The 12,438-nt window shown below is 34.2% G+C and overlaps 1 protein-coding gene across 1 annotated transcript in view; it reads right to left on the bottom strand.

Moving 5' to 3' along the window:
* The window catches only part of LOC112669839 (leucine-rich repeat-containing protein 37A-like), a 237,007-nt gene extending 224,769 nt beyond the window's left edge, over positions 1 to 12,238 (bottom strand). Inside the window, 1 exon segment of the mRNA XM_049114654.1 lies at positions 9,128 to 12,238. The gene's annotated coding sequence lies outside the window, so the exon portion shown is untranslated.
* Positions 12,239 to 12,438: the final 200 nt, after the last annotated feature.

Below are 12,438 nucleotides of genomic sequence, written 5' to 3'. Positions count from 1 at the left end.
TTGTTTATTATTTCATGAGAGACACAGAGAGGCAAAGGGAGAAGCAGGCTCCACTCAGGGAGCCCGACGTGGGACTCAATCCCGGGTCTCCAGGATCATACCCTGGGCTGAAGGTAGCGCTAAACCGCTGTGCCACCGGGGCTGCCCTTGCTTAAGATTTTTAATGAAAGTTAAACTGGTCTGAAAAATCTAAGTTTTCTTTTCTTTTCAGCCCTCTATTGCTCTTCTCTTGTTTTTCTTATAAAGATGACAGTTGGTCAACAAAAACAATACCAATCACATTTCTTTGATGTCATAAGTATTCTTTAGTCAAGTTAGACTTAAGTTTTAGGGAGAACTTTAGTTCATATTCAAATTCAGTCCGGTTTCAGAGTCTATGCTCTGTGTCTCATCACACAAATTTTTAAACACAATAATTCTTATTTATTTTACAATTAGTAATTATCCATATTCACTACCATGCCACATTGGTATCCTTGCTCATTTTTGGCTTTGTTCACCACTTCCTCTTGGGTTTGATTTTCTCCTTGTTAGAGTACATCATAAGTATAGCTTCCAACAAAGGTTATGGGTGATAAAATTTTAGTTTTAAAGGTCTGAAAATATCTTTTATTCACACTCTTTCTTATGTGATAAGATTTTGAGTTTACATTTATCCTTGGCTCCACAGTTTGATATTTTGTTGCTACTGAGAAATCTGTCATGTATATATATGACATATACATATACATATGTATATATATGTATTTTTTTTGTAGATAATGTATTTCTTGGAAAGTAGCCTTTGCATTTTTCTAATTTTTTTAATGCTCTGTGGCTTTATTATGTGGGTCAGAGTGTGATTTTTTTTTTTTAACTCCTACATGATGTTTGGTGGGACTTTGTAATCTGGCAATTAGTATTTTTCTGTATGTTTGGAAAATTCTCATCCATTATCTGTTCAATTGTTGCCTCTATTCTCTTTTCCTGGTGCTTCCGATTGTGTTAGAGTTCTGTATTTTATCTTCCATTTCTACTGACTTCTCATTCATATCCTCCATCTTTTTATTTCTCTTACTGTGCTTTGGGAGATTTCTTTCCCCTTATTTTGCAATTCACTAATTCTCTCATTAGCTTTGTCTAGTGACCTATGTACTTATATAAATGGAATTTGAAATTACAACATCCATTTTTCATACCCAAATGTTCATTTTAATATTTTCCTATTTTATGATCTCACATTCTTATTTTATTAGTGCTCTTTCTTCCCAATGGCTCTTTAGACATTTATGACCTACTTAAAGTCCCTTTAAATGTTTTGCTACCACAAGCTTCTAGGGTGAATGTCTTTGAGTTGTCTTTATTAGCATCAGACTTTTTTAAAACTTGTTTTCAAAATGGTAAAATATATTTTCATATAAAAGAATAAACATGAGTATGTGGCTCTAAGAGTAATTGAACAAATATCTATGTATATACTTCCCAATTGAAGAAATAGGACACATCAGTATCTTTTTTTTTCAGCAACTTATTTTTTTATTTAAACTTAATTAGCCAACATATCATTATTTTCAGATATAAAGTTTGTTAGTTCATCAGTTGCATATAATACCTAGTGCTCCTCATATCATGTGCCCTCCTCAATACCCATTACCCATTTACCCCATCTCCCTGCCACTTCCCCTCCAGCAACCCTCAATTTGTTTCCTATAGTTAAGAGTCTCTCATGGTTTGTCTCCCTTTCTGATTTCTTCCTATCCTGTTTTCCCTCTCATCCCCTATGATCCTCTACATTATTTCTTATATTTCACATATGAGTGAAACTATATAATTGTCTTTCTCTGATTGACTTATTTCACTCAGCATAATACCCTCCAGTTCCATCCATGTTAATGTGAATGTTAAGATTTCATCCTTTCTGATGGCTGGGTAATATTCCATTGTATCTATATATATGACATCTTCTTTATCCATTCATCTGTCAGTGGACATCTGAGCTCTTTCCATAGTTTGGCTGTTGTAGACATTGCTGCTATAAAAATAGGGGTGGATATGCCTCTTTGAATCACTATTTTGGTATCCTTTGGGCAAATACCTAGTAGTGCAATTGTTGGACTGTAGGGTAGCTCTATTTTTAGCTTCTTCAGGAACCTCCATATTGTTTTCCAGAGTGGCTGTACCAGCTTGCATTTCCACCAACAGTATAAGAGGAGAGGGTTCCACTTTCTCCACATCCTGGCCAACATCTGTTGTTTCCTGACCTGTTAATTTTAGCCATTCTGACGAGTGTGAGATGGTATCTCATTTTGGGTTGATTTGTATTTCCCTGATGCTAGGTGATGTTGAGCATTTTTTTTTTCATGTGTCTATTGGACATTTGTATGTCTTATTTGGAGAAATGTCTGTTAATGTCTTCTGCCCATTTCTTGACTGGATTATTTATTTTTTGGGTGTTGAGTTTGATAAGTTCTTTATAGATCTTGGATCTCTTCATCTGATTTGCTAATTATCTTCTCCCATTCCTAAGGTTGCCTTTTAGTTTTGTTAACTATGATGAAGTCCCAGTAGTTCACTTTTGCTTTTGTTTCTCCTGCCTTTGGAGACATGTCTAGCAAGAAGTTGCTGCAGCTGAGGTAGAAGAGGTTGCTGCCTGTGTTCTCCTCTAGGATTTTGATGGATTCCTGTCTCACATTTAGATCTTTCATCCATTTTGAGTTTATCTTTGTGTATAGTGTAAGAAAATCATCCATTTTCATTCTTCTACACGTGGCTGTCCAATTTTCCCAACACCATTTGTTGAAGAGAGTGTCTTTTTTCCATTGTATATTTTTTCCTGCTTTGTCAAAGATTAGTTGACCACAGAGTTGAAGGTCCATTTCTGGATTCGCTGTTCTGTTCCATTGATCTATGTGTCTGTTTTTGTAGCAGTATCTTCCTGTCTTGATGATTACAGCTTTGTAATATAGCTTCAGAATTGTGATGCCACCAGCTTTGGTTTTCTTTTTCAATATTCCTCTGGCTATTTGGGGTCTTCTCTGGTTCCATACAAATTTTAGGATTGTTTGTTCCAGCTCTATGAAAAATGTTGATGGTATTTTGTAGGGATTGCATTGAATGTGTAGAAGGCTCTGGGTAGCATAAACATTTTAACAATATTTGTTCTTCCAATCCATGAGCATGGAATATTTTTCTTTGTGTCTTCCTAAATTTCTTTCATTAGTGTCCTGAAGTTTTTAGAGTATAGATCTTTGTTTAGGCTTATTTCTAGGTATCTTATGATTTTGGTGCAATTGTAAATGGGATTGATTCCTTAATATCTCTTTCTTCTGTCTCATTGTTAGTGTATAGAATTGCAGCTGATTTCTGGACACACCAGTATTTTAAAAGCACATACGTGTCATCACCTTTGCTTTCCTCAGACTTAACTGCCACCCTGAATTTTGTTGTAAAGCAGCTATTGCTTTTCTTTGTGTTTTCCAACTATGTGTGGATTCCGAAATGAGAGAGTCTTCAGTTTTGCTTGATTGTGAAACTGATATGCATGGAACCATCCTGTGTGTATTCTGTGCTTCCTTCTTTAGTATACAATTATGTTTGTAAATTTCAGTCATGATGAATGTAAACTCCAGTTTCCTTTTCATTTCCATTGCTCTGTAACATTTATCCATTTCACTATTGGTGGAAAATGAGGTTCTTTTATGGTTTATGCCTTTAGAAACAATGCTACTAAGAAAATTTGTGTGTGTGTATCTGATGTACACACACACACACACACACACACATCTAAGCTGTATTTTCTAGGCTGTGTTCACCTCGGAGTGGAATTACTGGGTCAGAGGATATGTGTATGTTAGCTATATTAGAAACACCAAACTTATTTTCCAAAGTGCCTCTACTGGTTTTTGCTTTAACAGTACTCATGAATTCCTCTTGTTTCCCATTCTGACAAAATTTAGATTTGTTAGGATTTTTTAAATATTGTCAATATTTTATGGGTCTTATTGGTCTGAAATGTATTTTTGGTTTTATTTTGGAGTTACCTCATAATAATAAGACCATCATATGTTTATGAGCCATTTGTGCTTTTTGTTCTCTGAAGAGCTCTTCTCTTTTGCCACCTTTTCTATATGTTTATCATTTTGTATTGATTTGGGGAGTTATTTAAATATACAGGATATGAATCCTTTATTGGATGTATGTATATATTGCAAACATCTTTTCTTAGGTTGTGGCTTATCTTTGAAAGTTTTTTTTTTACTGTGCTTTGTTTTACAAATGTTTGTAATTTTAATGTGATTCAATCGTCAATCTTTTTTTTTTCAATATGCTTTTTGTTTTTTGTTGAAATCCTTCCCTGCTATACTGTTATAAAACTTTTGTTTCATATTTCTTTTAAAGCTTTAATAGTTTGTCTCTCACATTTAGGACTATAATCCACCTGGAAGTGATTCACTATATAGTGAGAAATAAGGAAGCAATTTCATCTTTTTCCATATTGAAACCCAACTGCCCCACCATGGGACTGATTAACCTCTCCTCATTGATCATTACTGCCAGCTGTGTTGTAAATGAAGTTTTCATAATAGATAGGTCTGTTACTGTTTTCTTTCTTTTTTCGTTGTTCCCTGTGCTACTGCCACTGTCTTTATCTTGGCTTAAATAAGTATTGGTATTAGAAGAACATTTTCAGTAGAACAGATCCCTCAACTTGTCCTTCTTCATGAGTATAATGGCCATCTTTGCTTTTCCATATGTATTTTATGATCACTTGTCAAATTCAAGGAAAAGTCTATTAAAAATTTTAAATTTATAGATTAATTTGGGGGAGAACTGCTTTCTTTAAAATATAGCATCTTTCCATAAATATGTATTATTTCTCCATTTATTTATCTTTCTTACTGTCTTTTAATAAAGTCTTAGAAATTTTTTCATAAATCTTTTATATATTTTTGCTCTATTTGTAGCATATGTGTTTTTGTTGCTATTGTAAATGGTATTTTATTTATTTTATTGTGAAATATTTTAAATATATAGATGAGAATAGAGAAAAATATAATGAACACCTATGGACTTAATCCGAGCTTTGTGAAGTATTAGCACTATGCCTGATTTCCTGCTGCTGATCTTTCTCCTCCAATTAAGCATAAATACAATTACAGTTCCTACTGTTCCTCTCCTATCTCATTCTCTTCCCTCCCTCCTTCTTTAGTGTTTTCCAAATCCAATGTTTTCATTCTTACATGTTTTTATATTCCCACTACATGTTTACATATTTGTGAGCAACATAAAGTATCGTACGTGTTTTATAATTTGAATGGATCAATGTCCTTTATTAAAGCAGTAGAGGGTTGTTGTTTTTTTTTTGTAGTTGTTTTTTGTTGTTTTTAGTAGTTGAAGAAAGTAGTGTCTAAAGAATGTCTTTCTACTCAGAGTATTGGTAATTCTTTTCTCCTGGGTTCTTACTAAACATTCCACCTTTGGGACTCATACTATTTTTCTATGTGAGAAAGCTCTAGAGAGAGGAAGATACACAATTTTCAGATGAAGGAGTATGTTTGAGCTTAGTCATGTATGTTTCCCCACTGACATTTTCATATCATATGAGGAATATTTGACTTAATTATTTTAACTATAACTCAATGAGGTGGAATTTTGTTACCATTGACATTAGGCATTTTTAGGTCTTGCCTCATTCACTCATTTCCCCATTTCTTATACACTTAGGCAAAATAAATAAATGATAAACAAGCAAAAGACAACCTAAATTATATATAGTGTTTTACAAATCCACTAAACTAAATTTTCTCTTTAGCTTTGACACTAAAGATAGAAAAGAAAAGTTATCACTTTTTTGGCTAGATAGTTACTATTGTCTGGAAGTAAACTGAAGAATTTTCTTGATTGATTTAAAAGTACGGGTTAGTTTTCCCTAGCTGCAGATTTATCTTCTCCCAAATTTCAAACTAATTCAAGTGAGGTTTTGTGTACTTTGAGCTAAATATCAACCCATCTCCATGTTTCAAGAAATGATACATGGATGCATATCTGCTTTTATTCTCTACTACTGTAATGCTTATTTACATGCCTAAAGGAACTAATTACTGCTTTGCCTGAGCAATAGCAAAGCAATAGCAAAAAACTATTATACTCTTATAATAGTTTACCCATGGGTAAAGGAAATCAATGGACATTTAAATGGAGTACTTCATGAAATACTTAAGAATTCATAAGATAAATTCTAAATACTAACTTCTGTCACATCACTTTTTCTATATTAATGGTACTGTTAGAACTAATGAATCAAACAAGGATTATTTTGTAAGTGATTTTAGTAAGACAAGGCAGATGCTTTATACAAATATCTGTTTAAATAGGAAGTCAGTTTTTACAGCCCTTTATAAAATACGCTTTTTATAAAATTTCACCTAATAGTGATAGAATTTAAAATTCTATTTATTAAAATAGAAAAGACATTTAAATCACATCCAAAAAATATACTGTTTTCCAGAAGGAAGTAATAAAATCAGAGAGGAAAAATTATTCTAGAAGATAAAATTCTAGAGCTATAAATAGAGTCATACTGTTCTGTAGTTCTGAACATAGAGGGTAACTTTAATTTTAAAATCTGAAGAATTAAATATTTTATACAAGGAAAGGTAAATATTTTTATTTTGCTTCCTGAAAATGCCTTTCCCTGGGTTCTTGACACCGGGAAAACACCACAATAGCAATTTCTGACTGCTAGCTTTTGTGACTACCCTGTGTATGTATGTGGTCATGAAGCAATTACTGCACCATTTCTTTTTTTTATCCATCATAGATAAAGAGCAAAGAATACACGGTAGCTTAGATGGAATCTGCACTCTCAAAAAAAAGATACCTGAGTTTGGGCTACTTTAGCAATAAATGGGGATTCCTGTGAGCTTGTCCATCTGTACCTTTTTAATCCCTTTAGGTATATAGCAAAGGACTCCTGCCATGTTTGCTTTAGACGTAACTGTAAGGGTACAGAGAAAAAGGCCACAGAAGCTCTTTGTTTCTTGGCTGTCCTATCTAGATAAACAAGGGCCTGCAGCCTCAAAGGAGACTGCATGTATAGAAAGCCAAGCTGTCTATATAACCTAGCAAGGACTTCGACTTCAGGCCTTTTTGTTTTATTATCCATACTTATTATTTTATGATGTTTGTTACCTTTATTTTTTATGCTTAAAATATTTTTTTTAAATAAGGAATGTTTGTATTCTAAAGCGAAAAAGAGTATTTACTGAAATGTAATACTACTTTTATATCTAAACCACATAGGTCTCTTCTCCAGAAGCAACCACTATCACCAGCTTCTGGTCTGTTTTTACAGAGATGTTTTATGTATACGGGAATGTATAAAAATACATAACATATGCATAGATTCTTTAATAAGCACATGTGTACACTTATGATAGTATCCTTTATATATTGTTATGCACTTTGCTTTTATAACTTCACAAGACATCTCAGATCATGCCATATTAGTACCTGTAAAGCTGCCGCATTTTTTAAAAATACAGCATTTTGTTATATAGAAGTCTTTAGCCAGCTCCTTCATTTCTGACATTTAAGTTGTGTTTAGTTTAGTTTTTTTTTTTGGGGGCGGGGGGGTTGTTTTTAAGAGAGAGGTAAGTGAGCAGGAAGAGAGGGTGTTGGGGGAGGGAGAGATCCCTCTTAAGCAGGCTCCACACCCAGCACAGAGCCTGATACAGAGCTCCATCTCACAACCCTGAGGTCATGACCTGAGCTGAAATCAAGAGTCCAGGTCTCACATTTAGGTCTTTAACTCATTGAAAGTTTATTTTTTCATATGGTGAATGAAAATTGTCCAGTTTCATTCTTTTGCATGATGCTGTCCTGTTTTCCCAACACCATTTGTTGAAGAGACTGTCTTTTTCCTGTTGCATACTCTTGCCTGCTTTGTTGAAGATTAATTGACTGTATAATTGTGAATTGACATTTCTGGGTTTTCTATTCTGTTCCATTGATATATATGTCTGTTTTTGTATCAGTACCATACTGTACTGATTACTTTACCTTTGTAATATAACTTGAAGTCGGAAATTGTGACTCCTGTAGTTTTGTCTTTTCAAGATTGCTTTGGCTCTTTGGGGTCTTAAGTTCTATACAAATTTTAGGATTGTGTGCTCTAGTTCTTCTAATCTATACTTTTTAATTTTTTATCAACTACTAGGAAGGGGATATTAAATTTTCTAATTATGGTTGTAGGATTTATGTATATCTTCTTTTATTTCTGTCAGCATTTGAAGTTTTTGTTATGAGATGGATACACATTTACTATTATGTCATCTCGCTAAACTGACCTTTTTTTTTATCATTATGCGATGTCTTATGTCTGATAATATCCTTGTTCTGAACTTGATTTTGTCTGATCTAAATATAGCAACTTTAGCTTTCTTATGCTTAATGTTTGCATTTTTTTTGTTCTTTTACTTTTAACCTTTCTGTATTTTATATTTAATGTGTGCCCTTATAAATATTGATTCTCATTTTTTATTGTCTGACAGTTTCTTACTTTTAATGGAAATGTTTTGGCCACTTACATTTAACTTTTAATGTGCTTTGGGTTAAGCCTACCATCTTGTTATTTTTTTTTTAAAGATTTTATTCATTTATTTGAGAGAGAGAACACAAGCAGGGGTGGATGAAGCAGAGGAGAGGGAGAACCAGACTCCCCACTGAGCAGGGAGCCTGCCATGTTGCTTGATCCCAGGACCATGAGAGCATGCCCCAGGCCAAAGTTAGACATTTACCCAACTGAGCCACTCATGCACCCCTTGTTTTCTGTTCATCCTTTCTTTGTTCTTTTTGCCTCCTTTCCTGCTTACTTTTGAATGAATTAATAGTTTTTTAATATATACTACTGGTTTATTAGTCACATATTCTGTATTATTACTTTCAGTGTTTACTCAGGTTTATAATATTCAATTTTAGGTTATCACAGTCTGCCATCATAGAATATTATACTATATCACATAATTCTACTTTCCTCACCATTCTTCTTGTTTTGGGTATCATAATTTAAATTTTCATTCCCTTATAAGCCAACTGTACAGTGTTTAAAGAAATTAAGATATGAAAGAAAAATATGTTTTATATTTACCCACACAGTTTTCATTTCCAGTGCTCTTCATTCTTTGTATAGATCTGGTATTCTCCTTTAGCTTGAAAACCTCTCTCAACATTTCTTGTAGGGCAGGTCTTCTGATAACAAATTCTCAGAGCTTTTGTTTGTCTGCAATATGAAATTCTTAGAAAAACATCTTAATCAAATGACAGATTTTAGATAATACTATTGATGGTTCTAGATAAACCCAATTTACATGCTTTCCTTACCCCCCTTTCTTCCTAGCTCCCCTTCATTTCCGAATTACAAAATGCATCCAACCATGAACCATTTTGGAAAATGAGGATTTCATTAACCCTTTCCATACTACTTCCCTTCACAGCTTTGCTCCTCTTTTACTGTCTGTTATTAAAGAATACCAATGCATGTCAAATTCAAAGTAGGTGACCTGCTCAGAAGGTCTCTAGTTTCATCAACTTAGAAGATTTGGTATTGTGGGCTCACCCCTCTCTTTGCACTAAAGGTCTTTTCAAGAAGAGGCAACATTAGGGCATGACCAGGCATTCTGTAAAACTAACAGAAGGCCATTTTTAAATTGTACCGTTGTCTGCAGTGATTAATAGTTATATTGTTGTACATGAACAGTTGAGGCCATAAAGGAAAGTGAGGGGTTTTCAAGTTATACAATATTTATTTCCCTGTTTTACAGTTAAGCATCTTTTATCTCTTGCTGTGTCAAGATAAATAACTTTAGCAGAAGTGTCTAGTAACCAAGCTTATCGCCATCAACTTTAGGAGACTGTTCTTGAACTGCCAGTCTTCTCTCACTCTACATTCAGTCCATCAGCAAAACTTGTCAGGTTTACTTCCAAAATATATCCCAAATATGACCACTGTTATTTATTTATTTTTTGCCTCTAGTGTTCCCCCTTAGTCCAAGATACTTTGTTCTCGTATCTAGACATCTCTAATAGCCTCTTAACTATCTGTCTGTTTCCATTTTTACCTCCTCAAAGTCTGTTCTCTGCACAGAGTCCTCTTTTTAAAACCAGTCAGATCATATAACTTCTCTGCTCAGAACCCTCTAATAATTTGCCTTTTCACTTGGAACAGCATCCTGTCTTCACCATGACATACAGTGCCCTTTGTAGTCTTGTCCTGCCTCTCATTGCCCTCTACTTTACCCCTCACTGATTCTGCTCTGACACACTGGCCTCCTTGCTTTTCCTTGAACATGCTAAGTATGCTCCATTTTCTGGGCTTAATGCTTACTGTTTCCTCCACCTGAATGTTCTCTCAGATGTTCTTAAGTAGGTACCATTTGCTCAGACTTCTGCTCAAATTTATATCCTAGAACACTTCAAAAGTAGGAACTCGCCCACTTTGCCTCCTCCCTAACGTTGTTACTCTTCATCCTTTGTCCCTAATAAATGAACTGTGGCATAGAGAATATAATTCAGGCTAAGTAACGATTTTTTAGCAGAAGCTTTTTTGAAAGCTTGGTCATTTATGAAGCACGTGTTTACATTTCTAGGTGTGCATTCTATGCTTCTTAAGCAATTGGTTTACTACCTAAAGTGCATTATGAGTTATGTAATGACAAAGTTATTAGAAAACTTAGCCAGTGATTAGAAAAGTTACTGGAAAACTTTGTGGCCTACCTAGTGAATGTGTATCCCTGCATTATAGAATACATTATTTATTATTTCATTCTGTCTCTGCCCTGTTTTTCCCTTTTGTTTCACATTTAATTTATGTTCTGGTATCATGTAATGTATTTCTTTTTCAAGCTGTCTTAAATTATTTCTGGAACAAGGTAGGATATAAATACTTAAACCTAGAAATTATAGCATTGCCTACAAAAGTATAAGCTGGTAGAACTGCCAAACAAAATTAAATCAGTTGTCTTCCATATGATTACTGTTTTTGGTTCAAGAGAAAAAAATGCATAGTGACATTAGTAAAACTTAATATTTAAACTTAGGAAGAGAATTTTTCAGAGTAGGGAACATTTATGGCATAGTGTGTCTAGCATATCTTTTCTGGAACTTTCTCTTTCCATTCTAATGTTCAGCACATCTCTTGGTCCCAAGTGTGCACTTCAGAGATACTTAGCTATTTGTCCAAGCTAGACATAGGTCCCTACCTATGTAGGCAGAGTGAATAGGCCCAGAAATAGACACATGGCTCATTAGTTGGGCCAGTGAAAATCTTCCTAAGAATTTTGGATTTGGAAAAAAAAAAAAAAAGAATTTTGGATTTGGGACTGAAAGACTAAAATTAAAGCTGTGAAATGTATAAATTCCTAGGTCTAGGTAGCCACCTCTTTCTTTATGTGGGAAAAGCCAGACCACAGTGATATAGAGGATTAAGCTGGCCCATAAAGATAGATGGGATATGAGAAAAAAATCTGTAAAAAGTTCTGTGTCTTTGTCCTTCATTTTTATACAATTTTTTCTTGTACTCATAGATACCCCAGTATGATTTTAGTAAATTTCTCATTTTGCTAAGCAATTCGAGATAGTTTTGGCCACTTCTAACCAGAAGAGCCCCAAGTGATATAGATAAGGAGAGTAGTAGGAAGTACATGTGGGTATGATAGAATCCATATCTTCCCTACCTGAACCCGAGAGTCTGCCCAAATATACAGAGCTCTTATTCCTAGAATTAAATTATGAAGATATACAAATTTCTGAATAGTTAAGAATATGTAACAAGGGACACCTGGGTGGCTCAGTGGTTGAGCATCTGCCTTTGGCTCAGGTCATGATCCTGGGGTCTTGGGATTGAGTGCCCCATCAGGCTCCCCACGCTGATGTCTCTGCCTCTTTCTCTGTGTCTCTCATGAATAAATAAATAATATCTTTAAAAAAGGAATATGTACCAATTTTCGTTAAGGCAGTTTTCTTCAGGTTTAGACCGTTCTAAGTTTTTTATTTAATATTTTTATTTTAGAATCTGATACCTATGCTCTTATAGGAAGCAATGAAATCAGAGCTAATAATAATATCAGGCTATATTTGGATTAAAAAGCCCTTAGAATAGAGTGAGCTTTTGTGTAATATACATTGTTTCATGTGACTGAATGTTTACCAAAGTCTCCAGGGACAAAGATTTTATCACTGGCAGAGCCCTAGCAGCAAGAGCTTTCCTCTTCTCTTGCAATCAGCACCTTGTTTAATGTTTAAAAATATTTGGCAAACACAACAGAAGGAAGATTGTAGATGTTACCTTTAATTGGACTTTAAAAATTAATATGATGAAACAGTGTCCCAGGGTTTGCCCTTTTGCCATTGACCAGATAAAGAGAAGCCAGAGTACTTGTCTCAACTCTTATTTTGTTCTTA

The sequence above is a fragment of the Canis lupus genome, chromosome 9 (genome assembly GCF_003254725.2).
Source record: "Canis lupus dingo isolate Sandy chromosome 9, ASM325472v2, whole genome shotgun sequence".
Taxonomy (NCBI): domain Eukaryota; kingdom Metazoa; phylum Chordata; class Mammalia; order Carnivora; family Canidae; genus Canis; species Canis lupus.
This window is presented reverse-complemented; position numbering and strand designations above follow the sequence as displayed.